Source organism: Lathamus discolor, chromosome 5 (genome assembly GCF_037157495.1).
Source record: "Lathamus discolor isolate bLatDis1 chromosome 5, bLatDis1.hap1, whole genome shotgun sequence".
In the NCBI taxonomy this organism is placed as follows: Eukaryota; Metazoa; Chordata; class Aves; order Psittaciformes; family Psittacidae; genus Lathamus; species Lathamus discolor.
Window position 1 is genome coordinate 27,359,897 of NC_088888.1, and position 19,985 is coordinate 27,379,881.

Genomic DNA, 19,985 nt, shown 5'->3' on the forward strand with positions numbered 1-19,985 from the left:
ACTACTTCCCATTATCAAGGTTTTAGAGTGAAATATTTTTTTCTTAAATAGTGACAATTTTTTGCTCATCACAAGTGTATGGTGCCCAAGGTGTTGGAGCACAAACATCCACTGATGCCACAGCATGTTTCCCACATTATGAGCAGAGGAACTGGCAGGGATGGCAGAAATCAGCTACTGGGTGGTTTCTCTAGTTTGTCTAATTGGTTGTAGAGGTGCTAGGTCCATGCTCACAGAAACTTGTATTTCCTCGCTTCCAGGTGCTGGCTGAAGCTTTGCAAGACCAGGCAGCTGCTGCAGGGTTTTAGAAACCTGGAACAATAAGGATTTTTTCCACTGGCTTCAGAAAAGAAGCTGCCAGATCCTCCTGTTGGTGCTTTCTTTTCATGCTACTGGGCATGCCACAAACATTTGTGACCCTTATCCGAGCCCACTCCTAATAGCATGTTTGTCTTTAAGAATCAAACTCAAGTGCAGAAAACTGTGTGATACCGCAGCATATTTTGTGAGCTGGTAGTTTAAAACCGTATTGGTGCCAAACTACTGTCAGCCTACAAAGCAAAGAGGTTTTGGTGCCTGAGTATTTTCTTTGAATGGAGAAATTTCTAAACCTTGCTACCTATGACCATTAGAAGCTGCTTTTGTTTTTTTGTTTCTGTTTTTTCGTTACTGCTATAGTGTTTTTTCCCTCTCCTGCTTTGCTTCTGTCTCTCCACATCTGCATCTCTTACATTTTATGCTCTTCCATTTGCCTTTTCACATATAAATACAACATTAAAATATTGAAAGGTGTGTGTCCTTTCCCTTCTAATTCTCTGTTTTCCAGCTTCTGCAAAGTTTTTGATACCTTAATTCTGTCTTTAGGATACTACTAATATTTTTCTGTTTGTACAGTTCTGTCTCACCTTTTCCGTCATTCATGTCCTGTCAAAGCTTGTTCTGCGACACTAACTGTCCTTGGTATCCCAGCTGTTCTTTTCCCTTCCCTCTGCTCCCATCCCACACAACTGCACTGTGCATTCTGGCTTGTGATCTCACTGTGCCACTCCTGTGCTGAGCTGTGTTGGTGCAGTGTACCTTCAGCCATGTGGCTTTGCCTTTAAGGGGTGCGGGACAGAGAATAAAGCCCTCAGCAGTGGCCACATCTAGTGAATTTGGACAAATTTAGCATTTGGTAATTCAATCATGGTATGTGACAAGTGTGCAACGGAAGGGGATAGCCATCTGCCCCTTAGTTTTAATGAGAGGATGTTACAGGAGTACATGTAGTTTACTTAGTGGAATACCAAAATCACATTGGTTGGTGGGGGGGGGGGGGAGTTTTGTGGATTTTGTTTTTGTTTTGTTTTTGTTGTGGTTTAGCCTCAACGGTTCTGGGTTTTGTTTTATTTGAAGCAATTTATGACTGGGAATTAGACAAAATGAGAAATGAATTTAGGTTTAAACTCCCTTACTATGCAAATACTTGTCTCTTGATGATGGGAAGACTAAACCCTTAACTTACGCTTGCATGCAAGCATTGTATTTTTATTTCATATCTCAAGTTTCTCGAGCTATCACAATCAAATTGTAAATGAGAATGAAGAATAAGTAATTGTCATATGTTCAAGTGGGCAAATGCTTTCTCTGCGCCAGAATCAAAATGAAATAGAAATGTCTGGAAACATTTTTTTTCTAATAGGGAAAAAAATTGCAAATATGTTTGTGGTGCCTGATTTTCCTAGTGTCTTGGACACAGAATGCTTCTGGACTGCTGTGTATTGTGAGAGAGGTGAGGACTGAATGTTAAACTCCCTGATGTCATATTAATAAACAAAAGCATAAATAATGCTGTGATGATTAATGTTAATTTTGCACTTCTCTGTGTAACCAGGAATAAGTACTTAGTGTAGCATAGGTATAAATCCTATCTAAGAATATTTTTGAAGAAAAGAGGTGGAGGTAACAAAGGAGTATAGGTGGAATGTGAATGTTCAGCACAATGAACGTAGGATAAAAGCAAACAAGTTTGGTTTTGGGAGGATTTTGAGTTGATTTGCCTTGCAAGATGGAGGAGTGTGGTGAGTGTCAGGGTAGGGATGTGCCTGGAGTTGAGCCTCTCTATTTGGCCTCTTCCCTTGAAGAGGTTTTCAAACTCAAATGGTCTGAAGTAAAGCAGACAGAAAATTGCTGTTAATAGGAGTCATAAAAAAAGTGATATACAGCAAGTAATAGTTGGTTACAAGGGAAGAGTTGAGAGGATTAAGCTTACTTACCCTTCAGTGGCAGCTACAGGTAGCTTTTAAGCTGCTGGTCCATGGGATGGAGGCAGACTACAGAAGGGAGCACAGTACCTGCACTCTTGGGCTTGGTATGTCTTGAAAAGGCACAGACTGTCATGTGCTTGTGGAGGGCTTTTCCCCAAAACCTGTTACTGCAGCCAGCTCCTGTGTCCCCTTTCCCTCTCATGCATCCCCCAAGGGAAGTCTGTCCTTGCTGCTGTGCCTCTGGTGTATATGGTAAAATATGTAGGAAACAGAATGTTAAAATTAAGCTGCTCATTAGATGTTAATCAGTTTTATTATTTTGCAAAGAGAGCAAATCTGAATCACTTACAAATGCCATCATGGAATCTAGAGGCAGAGCGAGTTTGTGAGGCATGCAGGCTAAGCACCTACTACTTTTTCTCCCTCCCCTCCTATCCTCTCAGTGCACCTTGAAATGCCATTACCTGCTGTAGCTGAGAGCAAGGTAATTTGTAATGTGAAACAACTGATTTTTCATTGTGGTTCCACTGGGGCATAGTGCAAAACAATCCAGTATAGCTACAATGGTAGTGTGATAACCCGTATTCAGAGCAGTTTCCAAGTCAGTTGCAGCATCGCATCACCTCTGTGCAATAATGAAGCCTATTTGCAAAATTACTATAGGCCTTTAAATATACTTGTCATATGCTACTTTTTCTGACATATAAAAGGCTATGAAGAAGGAAAAAGTGGAGCTTGGGCCATTATAGAAAAATAAATAAATGGCAAATTATAGTTAGCTGATGTCTTTCCCAAATCTAGAAGCTGTAATTATGTGAAAGAGCATATTTGGTCAACCAGGTAGAAAGAGAAATGTTTTCAGAGCCTGCTCAGACAATTTTGTGAAGTTTTTTTGTTTGGTTGGTTTTGTTTTTGTTTTTTTTTTTTTTTTCTATCTGAATGATAGTGCATGTGAAGGAGCTGTGAAATGCCAGCTCTTTTAGGCTGGCAGCACCCTGTGATGTGTTGGCTTTGAGAAGAATTCAGCTTAGAACATCTTTCAGTAGTCACTGGGCTGCTGTATTTCAGAAACATCTGTGCAGAGCTGCAGAATTAAGCTGCCCCCATGAATTTCGTTCTGTTGTCTGGAAACTCAGTTTCAGATGCAAAAAACTTTAAAAATTAAACCCTGTAAGTTTTAATTGATTTATTTTAAATTAGGTTCTAAACTGCTCTGTTTCATCTGTTGCATTTTGGGTCTCTTCCAGGTCACCTAAGTAAGAGGTAGCATGCGCTGTGTCTAGCTGGGGCGCTGATATGGTCATTCTGCTGATGTTCCCTCACAGGGACAATTTTTAATGTTTATCTTGTTTTACCTAGCCTTTAATTTTCCTGCAACGTGCCGAAATGTGATTACTTCCAGACTGCTGTTCTGTTGTCAAATTAACCTAAAATTGGCTAGAAAATCTGGGTGTTACGTGGAGGATATCTGCTAGGCTCTGTGGTTGTACAAGTCTGTTTTTATGTACCCTGTGACTAAAACAACTACCCCAATCCCTGAAGAAAAAGAACCTCTTAATTTTGCTACGGAGGCAGTATTCAGATGTCCCTGTGAGTTTGATAGGCATGTTTGGATTCAGCAATCAAAGTATGACATAGTACAAGTACAAAGTATGACATAGTACAAGTACATAGCAGTATATCATTAGTGCTTTAGTACTCTGCACTAGATTTTCCTTTTCAGCAGAGCAAATTGAGTTACTGGAGAATCCCTGAAAGGTGACTGAAATTTTTAATCTTGAATTGCATCATAATTCCTTCCTTGTGAGACAGTCAAAAAACCCATTCTGCAAAGCTAGATTCTATCTCCTTACTGTAGATAACAGGAAAAACAACTTTTTCTGTGTAATCACAATCCGCTTACAAGGCTGTCTGAATTAGCAATTCTGATCATCTTAAGTAGTATGCTTCCCCAACCCCTGTATTTACAACTGATCTACTTATTCAAGACTTGCCGACCTGAGCCAAAACCAACTCATCTCTCCTCAAAGAGAAAAAGATTACAGAATCTGAAATCTTTTATTACCGATTTTGCTTTTGTATGGAACCGATTAATCTTTTCCTGGCTTTATCAAAGTTGAATTATTTCTGATATAATGTGGTATGAGAAAGAAGCTGAACACTCTAAAAATTAATACTAATAAAGGTAAATTCTCATTATAAGTTGCACTCAAAAATTTAATTGAAGTCATGTAAGTTAGCATGCCTTGAGTGAGAATCTGTCTCATTAATATTAATGTCCAGACTCTAATGAGAACACTAAGCTACTATGTAATACTAAAAGGGTGCAGGTGTGACAGTCTCAGAGAAGGTGGAAGCTCTAAATCCCATAGGCTGTTTATCTGTGAAAAATAGATGCCCACAGAAGACTATTTATCATACCTGGAATGACGTATCACTGAATTTCCTTGTAACAGTAAAATATGATGGACAGGAGTCTGTGACCTTACTGCTTTATCAATATCCTAATTCATACCCTAGGCAGAAGAATTGCATGTAAAATTGTCTTTTCTTCTTTCTTCTTTCACGGATTCATGTTCTCCTGGGCTGCTGTTTGTGTCACAGTGATGCTGGGTTGGCGCTGTTGAAACTACTCCAAGTTGCAAGCCATTAAAATGAAATGCATCCATTACAAGCACATTGGTAGAGGACATCCATGCCCAGAAAATTGCAGGAGAAAGCAGATGCTTATATTTGAAAAAAATTAGGCTATATTTGCAGTTTACTAAGAATAAATTTATTTTAGCTAAAAACTTTATTTCCCAAGTAGCTTTTTTGGGTTTTTTTCTCCTTTTCTGTCATTGTGCATCAACGTATTAAGAAAACGGAAAGTTTGAGACTTAGGTGTGTTCTCCACAACGCAATCATCCATCAGTTGTTCTGTGATTGACATTCAGTACATAGTGTAGTCTAGTCTCAGGAAGGAAAACTCATTTAACAATTTCCCTGCTGTGCTCAAGTTTGAAAGGATGAAAGAGAAAATAAAATCTACAGTTGCTTCCCTGGGCAATGTCAACAAGAGCGGCCTGGGTGCATGCAGGGAGCGTGTTTAATCTGTTTGTGCTCCTAGACTTTGCACTGGTGGATTCTGTATAAACAAAGACTTAGGAGATTTAGCAAGGTGCCGTAGGAAGGTGATCACAATTTGTCTTAGAAGCCTTGTGGTAGAAACATCCATAAACTGTATACTAATATATAGTCCACTCCCCCCTGAAATTAAATAAAAATTGCTGGAAGGAAAAAACCTCTTTAGGTCTGAATGTCCTTTCATTATTCTGCCTGCTAGTGTAGCTGTTGTGTTAATTGATAGTTCTTAATGAGTCCTCTGGTGGTGGAACAGAATGGAGGTGGGAATGTGCTGTGTATGTTAAACCCACAAGTAAAATATGATTCTGTTGTCTTGAACAGAGAATTATTTACATGTTGAACTGTACAGATGGCTTGTAAAGGAAAATTACTCTTCCTTCCTGAAAAACCACTTGATAAATCACAGTCTTTATGTTTGCTTCTCTCTTAATATCTAGAAAATCCAAAAGTTATGCAAATGTGTAGTACTCCAATCACAGTAAACACCTGGAAAAACATAATCACCACTCTTAACAGATTAATTTGCACTTTTTTTCAAATGTCTAACATTTGTTGAGAAACTCATGAAGTCCTATGCAGTGTTTTTTAATTGGAAATGAGAAGCTTTCTCTGTGTTATGCAGTTAATGAAAGTTGCATCTTTTGTAATTGACAGAACTGACCTTTATGAGTGTTTCCCTAAATGCAACATGTTAATCTATTTTTTTCTGTAATAGGTGATGTTAAGACAAAAAGTTAATCAATAGGTTTTATTCTACTTAAGACTCTCTTGAGATTAATTTATAGGTCGTGAACTGATTGCACTGTCAGGTGGAACAAAGGTGGAGATCCTAGCTCCTGGTGGTTAGGGATCACGAGCAATGCTGTGGATGGCCTCGGTGTCTGCAGGTGTTGCTGTGTTGCTATTGGGGACATACGGCACAACCGGTACCCATGTTACTGTAGCAGGTTGACTGAGGCTGGATGCCAGGTGCCCACCAAATCCTCTCCATCACTCCCCTCCTTAGCTGGACAGGGGAGACAAATTATTGTGAAAGGCTTGCGTGTCAAGATAAGGGCAGGGAGAGATAACTCGACAACTGCCGTCATGGGGATAACAGGCTTGACTTGGGGAGAAAAAATCATTTATTACCTGTGAAATCAGTGCTGGATAATGAGAAATAAAACCAAATCTTACAACCTCTTTCCCTCAACCCCTCTCTTCTTCCCAGGCTCAACTTCACTCCCCCAGCAGCACAGGGGGATGGGAAATGGGGGTTGTGGCCAGTTCACCATAGGTTGTCTTCTGCTTTGGGCATTCCCCTGCTCCAGCATGGGGCCTCCACAGGCTGCAGATGGATATGTGCTCCACTGTGAACATCCATGGGCTGCAGGGTTGCAGCCTGCCTCACAGTGGGCTGCAGCATGGGCTGCCCCACAGGCTCCAATTCCTGGAGCACATCCTCCTCCTTCACTGGCCTTGGTATCAGCAGGGCTGTTTCTCTCACACATTCTCTTCTACTGCAATTGCTCCTGCGCAGTTTTCTTTTTCCACTTCTGAACTATGTAATCCCAGAGATGCTACCACCATCACTGGTGGACTTGGCCTTGGCCAGTGGTGGGTCCATCTTAGAGCCAGCTGGCACTGGCTCTAACACAGGGGGAGTTTCTGTTGGCATCTCACAGGAGTCACTTCTGTAGCACACAGCCCCTTCCCTGATACCAAAACCTTGACATGCAAACCTGGTACAGTTACGAATCCATGCTGTGATTCCCTGTGGGAATGCAGCAGGTTTGGCTGCCTGTCTTGAAAAATTCAGTGTAGCTCTGCCCTTGTGCTATACCTCTGTTCAGGGTAGCCGAGCTTAAACATGCACTTGAAATGTAGCAGTTGTGACACTGCTGTGTTTCTGCCCTGCAGTTCTCGGGTGTTTCAAGGGAAAAATGATCCTTGCTTGGCCTGCTGTGCTGCATTTCAGTGGTGTGGCACTGTGACACTGCCTTATTTCCATGAAGAGGCTTGCAGGATAAGGTCTTAAAATGATCTCTCTGAGGTGTGGGGAGCAACTGAATCAAAATACAGTGAACTGTCAGTTCATCGCGATTGCTTCTTAATGTATTTTGGATTTCTGTAGTCTCAAAGAGAATCTGTTATTAGCATGTCATCTGTGGCAGCCTCCTCTCTCCTTATTTTGCCATAGTTGTTTGGCTGATTTTAGCCAGATTTGTTAGGAAGACAGAGGTGGTGGTGTTTTTTTGTGTGTGTGTGGTTTTTTTTTTTTTTCCACTTTAATCTCCCCATGTTGCTGCCATCTTCTCCAGGAGTTACAAACCCATCAGTGAGTTTTGAATGGTTTGAAAGGAGAATGGAGATCTCGGAGTTACCATCTTTGCATGAGCTTCCTCAGTAGTGATAACATGATTGAGGAGTGCCCAACAGAGGAAATGGCCGTGATGTGGACTGGCTGTGACGTCAGAGATGTTACCAAAGAAACCGAGTGGTTTAACTGCATCAGATGTTTATTTCATGATGTGATGATCTTTATTTCATGATGTGAAACCACCAGTGGTTTAACTGTCAGTCTTGTCCTTTGCTATTCTGAAATGGGAATAAACTGTAGCAGGTATAGCCATGATAGATCATATGGTGTCCACTCCCTGCCTCACCCATCCCTGCTTGCCCCTTGCTGAGAGGGGCTGCATGACTTCAGTGATCCCTGTGGAAACAGAAAATGTGGGCATGTTCTACACCTTGCATTCCTGTCCATCACCATTTAAATCCAACAGAGTTTTAGCATGTAAAAGTACATGGTCTAAACCAGAAAACATCTCCAAATTTGGTTAATACCTATTGAAATGTATTTATTTTTCTTCTGTAAATATTTCATCTCAATGACTTTGTAAACAGCTTGCTGTTGGAATTCGGGAAAGAAGAGAAGAAAGGATCCTCAGGAGAACAATACCAGATTGTTTGTTAGGGGAAAAAAAGGTTTAATGCTTGTTAATTGCATCTTTAGAGTCTTCTGTTATTAGCATAACTAGTTAAAGACAAGTCTTTCCCTTTAAGCACTGCAGGAAAACTATCATATGGTTTACTTCTTTACTGAAAAATGAAAACAAAACCAAGCAAACAAAAAGACCCTTCACTTGTACTGAACACAAGGCAGTACATCAAAAAAAGGTGGATAATGAGACAATCTTGGAAGTAATGCTAAAATTTGAAAATAACAATCCAAAATGTGCTGTGCCTCTATTTCTCCTTATTTCTCCTAGAGTACAGCTGGCTTGAGAGAGTAGGAAAAGTGAGGCAAAGTGTTAGTAAAATCTCAGTAACTTTTATGTCATGTGGCAGATCTTGCATGTTGCAGATCAAGGCACTGCACATGCAAGCCTGAGGCACAGTGAGCTGTATGGTTTTGTGCAGAGGCATTAGCTTGGGTCTCAAGAGCTGGACAGCCAGTTGGTGTGGCGCTGTTTCTGAACAGGAAGGCCTTGTCCTAGAGCTGAGCAGGCACTGCTCACATGGAAATCTCTAGTACTTATTTTACTGCACATGATAGAAGGAAAATTGGAGAGAGCAGGTTTGCAGGCAATACAGATAATGGTTGGCATATCAGGTGGTTGTATTGTCATTCAGAGGGACCTTGACAGGCTGGAGAAATGGGCCAAGAGGAGATGCATAAAGGTCTGCAGAGGCTAATTCACAGTCCAGTCCTTGGGGATGAACAACCTCAAGCAGCAATATATGCTGGGGCCTGGCTGTACACAGTTTTGTCTAGGGTGGTTGGATTTCTTAAGAATGAGAGGCTGAGGTGTTGCAGTAGTTGTACAGGTTGGTCTGAGCTTGGTCTTCTAGATAATATCAGACACATGAAAATGAACATCTGTGCACAGAAAATGCTCAGAGACAATATCTCTATTGCCTTTGTATTTTTTGACCCATGCCTATAGATTCCCCAAATGAATCTTTAGGAAGTTCAGGCTGAGACCTGGATCAACTCAAATCTTCCTTCAAATGTGGATGATATATTTACTTCTTAAAGAGCTCTATAAGTAGTGGTTTCAGAGAAATTAGTAGTTCTGTACACGTAAGCTTGTTTGTCTGTTTTCCCAGGGTGATTGGCGGTGGTATACTCTGGTGATTTGGCTGGGCAGGGATTAAACCACATCAGATACATGCTTTACTTGCCCAAATCAATTTACTTTATTTATTTTTTCTTTTTTTTTAATGATGAATAGCTAACTACCAGCAGAAAACCAGCAGTCCCTATTAGAAGCTTGTATCAACATGAATTTTTGTCCTGTTTTGGCGTTTAGTCATCTTCTTAATGTTATCTTCTGCAGTTGTAATGAAAACACAGTACCTCCTGTCCAGACTTGGAAAACCTCCTCCCAGTGACAGATCTGGTGCAGAATGCTCTTTCTACAGATTTATATCTCTGAGCATACTTCTGAACAAATATTTACCTTACAGTGAGGTTCATTTTGAGATCTGCTAAACACATAGTGTTTTGCAGGCTGTATGCAGCATTCAGTAATGGAAAGAAATATAATTTCTGAGTGCTAAAATGCATACCAGCATATACAAACCAATAACCAGCACAGTATGATGTGAAGAAATGAGTTCCCCCTATACAGCGCATGTTCTTTAAAGAGAGCAACCACTGCTTTCTAGCTCATTGTAATTCACACTGCGTCCAGCACTACTGGAAAACTAATGAAAATGCTGGGAGTATAAGGCTTTATTTTACTGTTGAGAATTCTCGGTGGTTACAATATTATGTTGTGCCTGATTCTCCTGGTATCACATTTTTTCGACAGTGATTTTTATTTTCAGCCCGGTGATCCATTTCATGCATTAACCCCTTAATTGCTGGATGTACCATGTAGCACAAAGGAACTTTCAAAGCAAATGCTTTTGCTAGATTAATTGTAAATAAGAAAAATCTCAGCCAGGTAGAAATCTTATATGCGTAATCTCACTGGCATGGAAATCTGGGAAGCAGAGGCTTTTAAGTCCACCTTTAAGAAGATCAAAGTGCAGGGATAAGAGGAGGAGGTGCTGGTTTTATTTTTATATTGAACTCTGCGTGGTATGACATGATGCAACTGTTGCCATAGTAAACTTATACTGAATTGACTAAAAGCCAGTCAACAGCATTGTGCAGTCCCCACCCAACAAACAAACAGAAGGATAAATGCTGCTCAACTGATTTTTGTTTTCTCTCCTATAATAGGAAATTATAGGAACTGATTTTGGAACTCTCTTTAAAGAAATATCATTGCTGGCAGTGAAAAGTCAGTGAATACTGTAGCGATTTGTGATATATTGGGTTTCAGATATAATTCATGTTTTTTTCTAAAAATTGTCATTCATGAACACCCTCAGTTGTTGGCTCTGTGATAAAAGTATTCTCACTTAACTGGAGGAGTATTAAAATGTGGAAGATGATATCACTACAATATTATAAATGGTGGCTGTTTAGGTTTTGGAGGAATATACTTCATCCTTGCTTTGTTGCTCCAGAGTAATTTATAATGCATCTGAAGAACTGCCTGTATCCTTCTCTACTGCACCCAACATATGCATACTTGCAGGGACAGAGGGACCAGGAAACATCACGTGTCCTGATCTCTGCTCCTCAGTGTCTAATTTTAGGGAGACATTTAGGAGGTTGTGGCAATGAAATAAAAGGAAAAATAACTTTTGGTTGTGTTAGCATTCATATTTGCATGGTTCAGGAGTTCTGTTACAAGCGTACAGTGGAGTCAGTGTTTGAAATGTTGCTTACACTGCTGGAGAAATCCGGCAAACCTGAATTCTTGTGACCAGAGCAGCCAGACAGAGAGTTCACAGACCTTTGTGTATCAAGATCTTTTTCAGACATTGCCCTCCTGCTGCATAGGAGGTGAGGGATGACAGCCTTGTTGGAGAGCCCTTCTTTTACTTAAGAAATTCTTCATTTCCTCTTGTTGCAGTACGTGAAAGCTCTGAGTAACATTTAGGGACCGGATATCGCAGTGTGAGCCTGAGCGTCCACTGCCACATGAAGTAGTCTTGAGTGTTCCACCTGGCCCACAGTTGCTGGCATCTGTCCAGCCCTCTGTGTCATGTCTGCCAGCCTCTGAGGTTTAGATGCGCAGAGCATCTCATGTGACTCTCAGTTTAGTTGACTAATCTTGCTTCAGGCAACTAATACCCTCACTAATGAGATTTATTTGCTCTTTCAGCTTTTCCAGAGAGGCAGGTGTACTTTGAGGGGCTTTATTTTATTTGAAGGGGCTTCATGTGTTTATTTTGTGCTGTGGCTTTAGGGGGAAAGGCAAATTGGGTGCTTCTTGCCCACTGAAGGCAGGGATGCTGGTGTTCTTGTGTCAAAGAACCACATCCCTCATAGCTGTATTGCACAGACAGGCTGCTCTGTTAGTGCTGAGGGCTTGGCCATGCCAGGAGGACCATGGTTTCTTTTGCAGAGTACATGATATCTTTCACACCTAGAACCTGCACCCTTGATTGTCCTAAATGTCCATGTTAAAAATAAGTGACTAATTAATTTTTCTAAACTGAGCACTCCAGCAACCCCCTTCCTAACTTACTAGGTGTCTGAGAAACTACAGGTATGCTATGCTTTGGCAGTGAAGTTATACAGGTATTAAAACCTGCTGGTTTTGTGACAGAACAAAGTATCTTGAATCAGCAGCAGCAAGCCAAAATCCCTGTCTGCAATTGGCCCCAAGACCTTTAATGTGATTTGATACTTTAAAGGGAGCAGGCTTTAAAAGCTTAGAAGCTTAGAATAAACCTAAAAGATGAGAAATGAGAAATATAGAAATAAAGATATTAATTGAAGCAGGCCTGAGAGAAAGGGAACAGCTGAAGACGATTGTGGCCCATCCTGTCCTTTGGAGAGTACAGTGAGACACCATGCTGATAAGTGTGTTACATGGTGATAGCAAAGCCTTAGGAAGCAAAATGCTGCTTCTCGAAATGCATAGGGAAGTGCAGATTTGAATATTTAATAAATAGACAAAGGACCTCACTGCAATTGGCAAACCAGGAAGCAAAACATCAGAGATTTAGAGAGAAATGAGAATAGGCCAGAGAGTGCCTTGGCAGTTAAAGAGCCTGTGTCTGAGTGTTGAGGAAAGGGGAAACCAGGGTGAGTTTAAAGAGATGGGTGGCATGAGCACAATGAAGGGGTGCGGATCCTCTACAGCACTATGTGGGAATGGATAGGAGAAAGGAGCAACAGCATTTGTCAAAGACAAATGCTCATTCCTGCAGCCTGAGTTTATACCTAACAAAGAAGTTTGTTGCTGAAGTCTGCACTCAAAGATAAGGTTTCTGCTGTGAAAGTATTTGAGTGTGCTTTAAAACAGATGAACCTGAGTGTGTTTCCATTTCTCTTCAGTTTATTCAAAGCAAATATCTAGTAAATAACTTTTCCTTTCCCATTTTTTCTCTTCATCTTTGTTAAAGAAGTCAAAGCTGTGGTTACTCACATGCCCCCTTTCCCCAGGAGCTGATGTTTTTATGCACTCTGTAAAAGCGAGTGAGTGGTCAGCTGATTTTGACAAGTGTTGGCTCTCCACATGTCCTCACCCATCATATACAAGTAAGGCTTTGGTAGTCACAACTGTCCCTAGGGAGTTGTTATGCAGGTAACATGCTCATTATTTACACTAATTATTGAATAAAGCTTGAAGAATTCATATCATGGCTAAATATGATATGTGTGTGTATATATATTTATATATATATAATATAAAAGATAGACTGTTAGTTTTCCAGATACTCCAACTCATTGCCTATAATCAACCTATTTTTGAACAGCATAATGATCTCTTGAGTTTATACATTTCATATTTTTGTCTTTATTAACCATAATTTTCAATTTTATACCTTTTTGTTTTTTCTTCCCTACAACTTGTTTCCCAGTTAGGGAAGGTTTGTTTCAATGAACAGGTGCAATTCTTCTAAAATAAGGGGATTTTTCTCAATATTGTATTTTGTACCTTTTAGAAATAATTGTATGCTCCAGCATTACGGCAGATCTTTCTTCTGCAAAACATAAAACGGATTTTGACATGAGTGGTTGGGGGAAGTATGGTGCTGTCCCATTAATTCATCCTGCTGTTGTGTGATCAACAAAACAGCTTTTTTATTTACAACATTGGCCTGATATGTTTATACTAGTGAGTTAGGTATTACAAAAACAGTTGTTGAAGAAACATCTGTTAGCTAAATTGTACTGACTTACCACTATTGATTAGCAAGTGCTTATCATGATGTTTATTGACTACTTTTGTGGACAAGCATTTTTAAGAGATTATTTTCTTTTGTAGCATCCTCTGGCTATAACTGGTAAGTCAAAGCCTCCTGTACTTAAAATAAGGTCATCCATTATTCTTCATTGTCTTTTCTATTATAGCCATTAGCTTAGATCATATAAATGTAGTAGAAACAATATTTATAGGAGGCAGTTCTACTTCTTTTACTAAAGGGAAGCTTTGCTAGATCCTAACCCATGAGAAGGAAGGCTTGTTATTCTTTCAAGGGGATAAAAAGGGGAAAAAAAGACATGCTCAAATAAATTTGTTACAGAAACAAAATCATCATATCTAGTTCTTCTTTAAGGCAAAATTTACACCCTTAATTTCCATGTTACAATTGTAATTGGAGGAGCACCATTTAAGTCAATGTTATGTAGGGCTGATCAGAACTGTACACAAAAGTTTAGCCTTCATGTGACTAAGTGGTGATAACAATGATGTGGAATATGTGTATTATTAAAGGACTCTGTTCAGATTATATTTTAAAGATTGTGGAGTGTCTTTGTTTAAAAACCTATTCCCCTCCTCCGCCTTGAAGAATTTTCTCAGCTCTTTTTTCCTAGTGCCTCACTTTTACCAAGAGGGATTAAAAGGTGTTGTCTTCTTCACTATTAAACACCTTTACTGGATTTAATCCTCATATTCTGGTCTTGAGTTTAGAGAAAAAGCCCAAGCATTAAAAAGTTAGATGTCTCTCCTGTGGTTATTGATGAGTGCTGTATTTTGGGTGATAAAAGGCAGAGGAGATGCAAAGGGTTCCTTCATCAGAAGAGAACAGCAGGAACAAGTCTCTTGAGGACTGCTCCCATCTGTAGCTGTTGCAGAGAAAGCAGACCTTGCTAAACCCTGTGTGTAGGTCAGAGCTTTCTCCCAGCCTAAGAACTGTTAATGGGAATTCATTTTCCCCTCTAGAGATAGCCAAAGCATAAGTGAGCTGACAGGCCATTAAATGAATGCAATTTTAAATGTAGACAGACATTTAAAGCTTTCTGCTGTATAAATTAGAATTTGCTGCTTATAGGATTCCATTTTCATAGAATATTTTTCTTGCAAAAAATTAAAGGAGCCAAAAGCCCCACTTTAAGACAGTATTTAGAAAGAAGTGTTATGTTTTTAGAAAGAAAAAGAAATGCTATTTCTTTCACACGTGCACTTCAGCTTTGCAGTGTCTTTCTGCTTTTGCTGTTTCATTCATTGCAGGAGCCTATGATTTGCAGCAACTTTCTCTTCTGATGAGATAAAAAAGGGAAGAAAAATCAGGGCAATTTGCATTTTTTTGGTTTTTTGTTTTTTTGGGTTTTTTTTTTTTTTTTTTGTTTGTTTGTTTGGTTTTTTTACCTGCTCTGGAGAAGGAGTATGCATTGGTGAGAACTTCAGACAATGATGGTAATATTTTGATGAGATGGAGATTTTTTGATGGAGATATTGATTGATGGCTTGGCTTTGCTAACAAAGATTTGGGAAGGGCTTTACCCATGCTTACTACAAGCGTGATGAGGACTAAAAGGGCAATGTGGGATAGGCAAATCTGGTTTGGAAAAAAGACTGCTTGGCCATTCAGGATGTTTCGGAGCAAGACTGTCATCTCTTGGGTCAGTCTCGAGTGACCAACGTCCTGAACTGCCTGCATGCAGGGTTGGGTCTGCAGCTTCCAGTGCACCTTGTCACCTGCCATTTCATCCCTTGCCTGTTGCTATAGGGCTTTGCAAGTGTGGGTAAACCCTTCGGGCCTGCGCAGTGGATTTTTTAGGTGAGGCACAGAGTGTGTGGAACTAGCCCACCCTTTACGCCTGAGGTTTATCTGCCAGGGCCTAGCGAGCTAGGACGGTGACAGCGAAGTCCTCAGGTCGTAGGTTTGGTTAGAGTGTCCTTCTTTTAGATGGAAGGCCTTACAGGGCTATACGAGCTCCATCTGCCCCAGTTTGAAATTAGAGTTTTCCTTCTAGGATAATCGCTACGTCTGGGCGGGATGATGAGATATATGCATCACTGATCTGTCTACACCTATGTGAAACTTAGCTAATGGTAATGTAGTCCCTGATCACTGAATGAAGGACTTAAATTAAAGAAGACAACTTTTGCCAGGAAAGATGGAAGATGAAATGGGTTTTGTCTCCTTTATAAACTGATGGTATGTCATTAATTCAGAACTTTATGTGATAGATGTGCTCACACATGTTATACAGGAAAAAGTTGCCAAAGCTTACTGGAAACTCTTTTTTCCATTCAGATCTCAGCACTGTAGGCTAAAGGCTTCTCCCCATCCAGGGAGGTGAGATAGAGGATAGCAAAATATTGGTAGGCCAGCATTTTTCCCTTTGTCTTTCAGGTTTCATTGTCCTGTGATTCTTTCAGAAATGTCAGGCTATTTGGCAATATAATAATGATATTTATCTGAAATGAGATTTTTTTTTCTTCCAATTTTGCCTTTTCTTTTTTGATTTTTCTATGAATATTTCTTTTTATCTACTTTTTTTTTTTTTTTCTGCCTTCAGTGCCTGTAAGCATGATGATTTCTTTACTATACTTATGAAGTATAAGCCTTATGAAATGAAATCTTGGTAGATTTCTGAGATTTGAAAAACATTGAAATGCCTGTGAGACCAGAAAGGTTTATAAAAAATTGGCCATGAAATATGACAATAGCTGTTTATACCAAACCTTGTTCTTACCTTTTCAGCATTCTCCGAGAGGACTCATGGTTGAGTGGCATTAGTCATTTAGGGTACATGGTAGAATACTTTTGCTGTTGTGTTGGAGAAGCCCAAGTGGTGAGGATTGGAGTTACTTTCACACTTGCCTTGTGTGTCTGTACATAGATGCAGAGAATACTTCTCTTATATAGGTCCTTGTCTTGAGAGGAAAAACAATTGCTGTGGTCCTGGTGCTTTGGTTTTCTGTAAGACAAGTGGATGGGATGAGCTGCTGAGAACATGTCGGTTCTTCTCTGGTGAATGAGAGAAACTGAAGCGGCATAACAAGAGGAGAGGGAGAAGCCACTTTGTATTGACTTGTGTTTGCAAAAATGAAATATTTCCAAAACCTACTGCAGATTTGAAATAAGACTTAACTTGAGAAAACTTAACTTTTGCTTCACTACCAAATTAATTTTGACATTTATTTAATTTTTAGATTATTAGTCTCATGAAAGTAGTAGCAGTTCATGACATGCTTGATGCTGTTGTACAGTCTAAATATTCAGTTGAAATAACCAAGTGATTGTGGTACCTTGTCATTCTGGGCTATCAGTGGAAGTCTGCTATCAGTGATGATATGAATGAATATTGGGAACACTTGCGAGCAAAGTAAAATGTTTAAAAACTGATTGCTGTGGAATAAAATATTTTTATTTAAGAAAACAGAGTGTTATTTTAAATTAGCCAATATAATATTTAGCAAAACCACTGTGCATTCAAAGGCATACTGTAGTATAAAATTGTTTTAATGGAAAATTTTCAGTCAGCTGTAATAGCAGTTTTCTTTTGCAGGAAAGCTGTCATGGCAATTTAGATACATATATATTTATATATAGTGAGTTTCTCTGACAGAATTGTGGCAGTCAACAAGATAGGATTAGGTTAATGTAAGAAAAGCAATTGCTAATGAATAATAATATGCATTATGCCATTAACAATCATTTTTCCCTTACAGCATAGGAAAATAAGGGGGAGGTCACCAGAGCGAAAAGAGAACAAACAAATGAACAACAAAAAATTAGTGAGCCCTCCTCTCTCCCTCCTCCTCAGTCATCCTACATCCGAAATTCTTTCTCTTGTTAGGAAACTAATTATATGGAGGTTACTAACCCAGTCCTCTTTCAAGTACTAAAATAATGGAGAATCTTTCTTAGTCCAGGTAGCAATTAGCGGTCACCTGGTTGTAAGGCCAGTGATTTCCTGTTGGCAATCTGCTTAGGGAGCAGGGTTTGAATGAGGGCAGTACAAGAAGAGTTCCCATTGATTCCTGATGTAATTTTTTTAGCAGTTCATCATGTCTGATTTCCCCAGTAGTACCTTGCGTTGTCTCATGCCACCTCTCTCTATGCTGACTACTGTTCCTTTTGCTGTCTGTTGTATAAATTGTTTCACAGCTCATGGTTCTGCAGGGCTGAACTGACACCACTGTTAATGCCCCACTCAAGTCTGGGGACTGTGTTTGGGTGAAATAGCCGTGAGCAATGGGAACACTTAGTCCGTCCCCTGTAAAGTGTCGAAAGTGCTTTTGATACTTCATGTTATAGTTCCTTTAATAAACCAGTTTTAGCATGTAGCCAAATCACCATAGTCTAGAAGGCCATTCCACATTTTTAATGTTTTTGGAAAGCCAGAGGTTAATTACTCCAGTCCTATTAGAAACAGGAAATCTCTGCAGCAGCTACCAAACGTAGCTTTGAAGTCAGAACCATGTGTGGATTATGAAGTCAGATATTCTGTAACAGCATCTATTTTAATTAGTTTATATAAATGAAATATTAAAAGTTAGCAGTGGAGCGTATTTTTATGGTTGGCCATGTTATTCAAGAATGGCTGACATGCTCCAGTGTGTCTCTTCACTTTCTTATTTGTTTCTTCTTTACCATAACTGGTTAGTAGCATACTCATGCTAAGAAAGATCTTTGCAGATCTCCAGGGCTGGTCATGTGTGAATGTATGAACACACAGTTTCATGTGCTTGAAATCAGTGTCAGGATTTCCTCAAAATTCTGCAGCAGACATTCTGCAAACATGACCTGCTTGATAATGAAGTAAAACATTAGATGACTGTTTAGTCTTTCAACCCTTTTATTTGTTTATTATTTTTTTTTTTTACCTGAATGACAGAAGCTTTTAAATGAATGAAAATCAAGTTTTTAATAGAATATTTATCTTTGTTCTGAGCAGTCCATTTTGAACACTTTTTATTACTGAGAAATATGTGACTGAGTTTGTGTTTTGTAGGGAAATGTGTAGTAGAGTTACTGTAGGTGAGGCCATGCATTCTCTAAATTAGTAAGAAAGTGGAGAAAAGGAAAGAAAATCATATGTGGAAAAAATAAACATAAAATCAGGAAAATTATTTATTTCATGTGATTCAAATAATAGCAGGGTTTGTTCTGTTCAGAAATACTTAAAGTTTGCTTCAACTCTCTTTACTTTTTATTCTACTGGTATATGTCTTATGGAGATGACACTTGGTGGAACTGACTACCAGAGTATGCATGAAAGTCCTGGTAACATGAACAGTCCTCCAGAAATTTGTGGCTCAGCACTCAGCCTTTTCTGGCTTTGCTGTGGAACAGCACGTGCTCCTTTTTGCACTGTTTTGCATCACTCCATTTGGAGAAGGAATACAAAAACTGGAGGCAAGTCTGTACTGTGCTTAAGAAAGCCAATGTAATTGAAGAAGTGCTTGCAATGGTTTCTGAATTTTCAGACAAGACTAGCTCACATATTCAATAAGTAACTTCTTTAATTATTTATGGATTTGGAACCAAATGTTTGTGTCTCTCTGTAAATGATTCTTCAGGAAATCAAAGACTTCTCCCTGAGGACCTTGAAGCATGCGACTGTTTTATGGCAATGCTTTCTGTTGAAAGCCTGATTTAGATTGTAGTCTTGTTTTATCCTTATTATCACTTTGTTTTTTTTTTTGCATCCTGTGCAAACCAGTAAGTTGTAGTTCTTGATGTACGTTTTTCAGGGCCACTGGTGGTTTGCTTGAGTAGTTTTGAAAACTGACAAAAACTTCGTGAGGCTTTTAGAGGGACAGAGGTGAAGACAGCAGGTGATTTTACCAGTGTCAAGCTTGGCTGGGTGCTGTATGATTTTTATATACTTAGGTAAGCTCTTGTATGTGTATTGCTATATTTGTCCAGGGTATGCATAGGTGTAAACTTGGTAATTTGATCTCTGTTCCACCGTGGGCTGTTTGGTAGGTGGGGCCATGTTGCACCCTTATAGTGACAGTAACATTGGTGGGATACAGAGTCAATGTCTGCTAGGAAGAGAAGGTGGCCACCGCACATGGGCAGTTTTCTGGTGTCTTTTGTGAAATGCTCCATATTTCTTGTCACAGTTTCTGTATGTGGATAAGAGTCAACAGAGGAATTTTTAGTCATTGGCCTTTCTGCTGTCAACCTAGAGGACATGGCAAGTGACCCACTTCCAGGTGGCATTTTTTTTTTTTCTTCAAGAGTGGTGCTTATATTTTGCTCATTTTTATAGGTAAATACATGTAGGACTTTAAAGGATGGTTACCCTACTCCTCCCATGAGTAGTATCTTTATGTTAAAATACATAAATTAATAATTTATTCTTTATAT

The 19,985-nt window shown here is 39.4% G+C and overlaps 1 protein-coding gene across 5 annotated transcripts in view; it reads left to right on the forward strand.

The window, feature by feature from the left end:
* Positions 1-19,985, forward strand: part of SMYD3 (SET and MYND domain containing 3) — a 409,224-nt gene that overhangs the window by 117,029 nt on the left and 272,210 nt on the right. The window contains exon 1 of one of the 5 annotated variants that reach the window (XM_065680135.1): positions 19,293-19,502. The exons of the other annotated variants lie outside the window; for them this stretch is intronic. The gene's annotated coding sequence lies outside the window, so the exon portion shown is untranslated. Of the gene's footprint in view, positions 1-19,292; positions 19,503-19,985 lie in introns of those variants that run through there. 5 annotated transcript variants of the gene reach the window in all.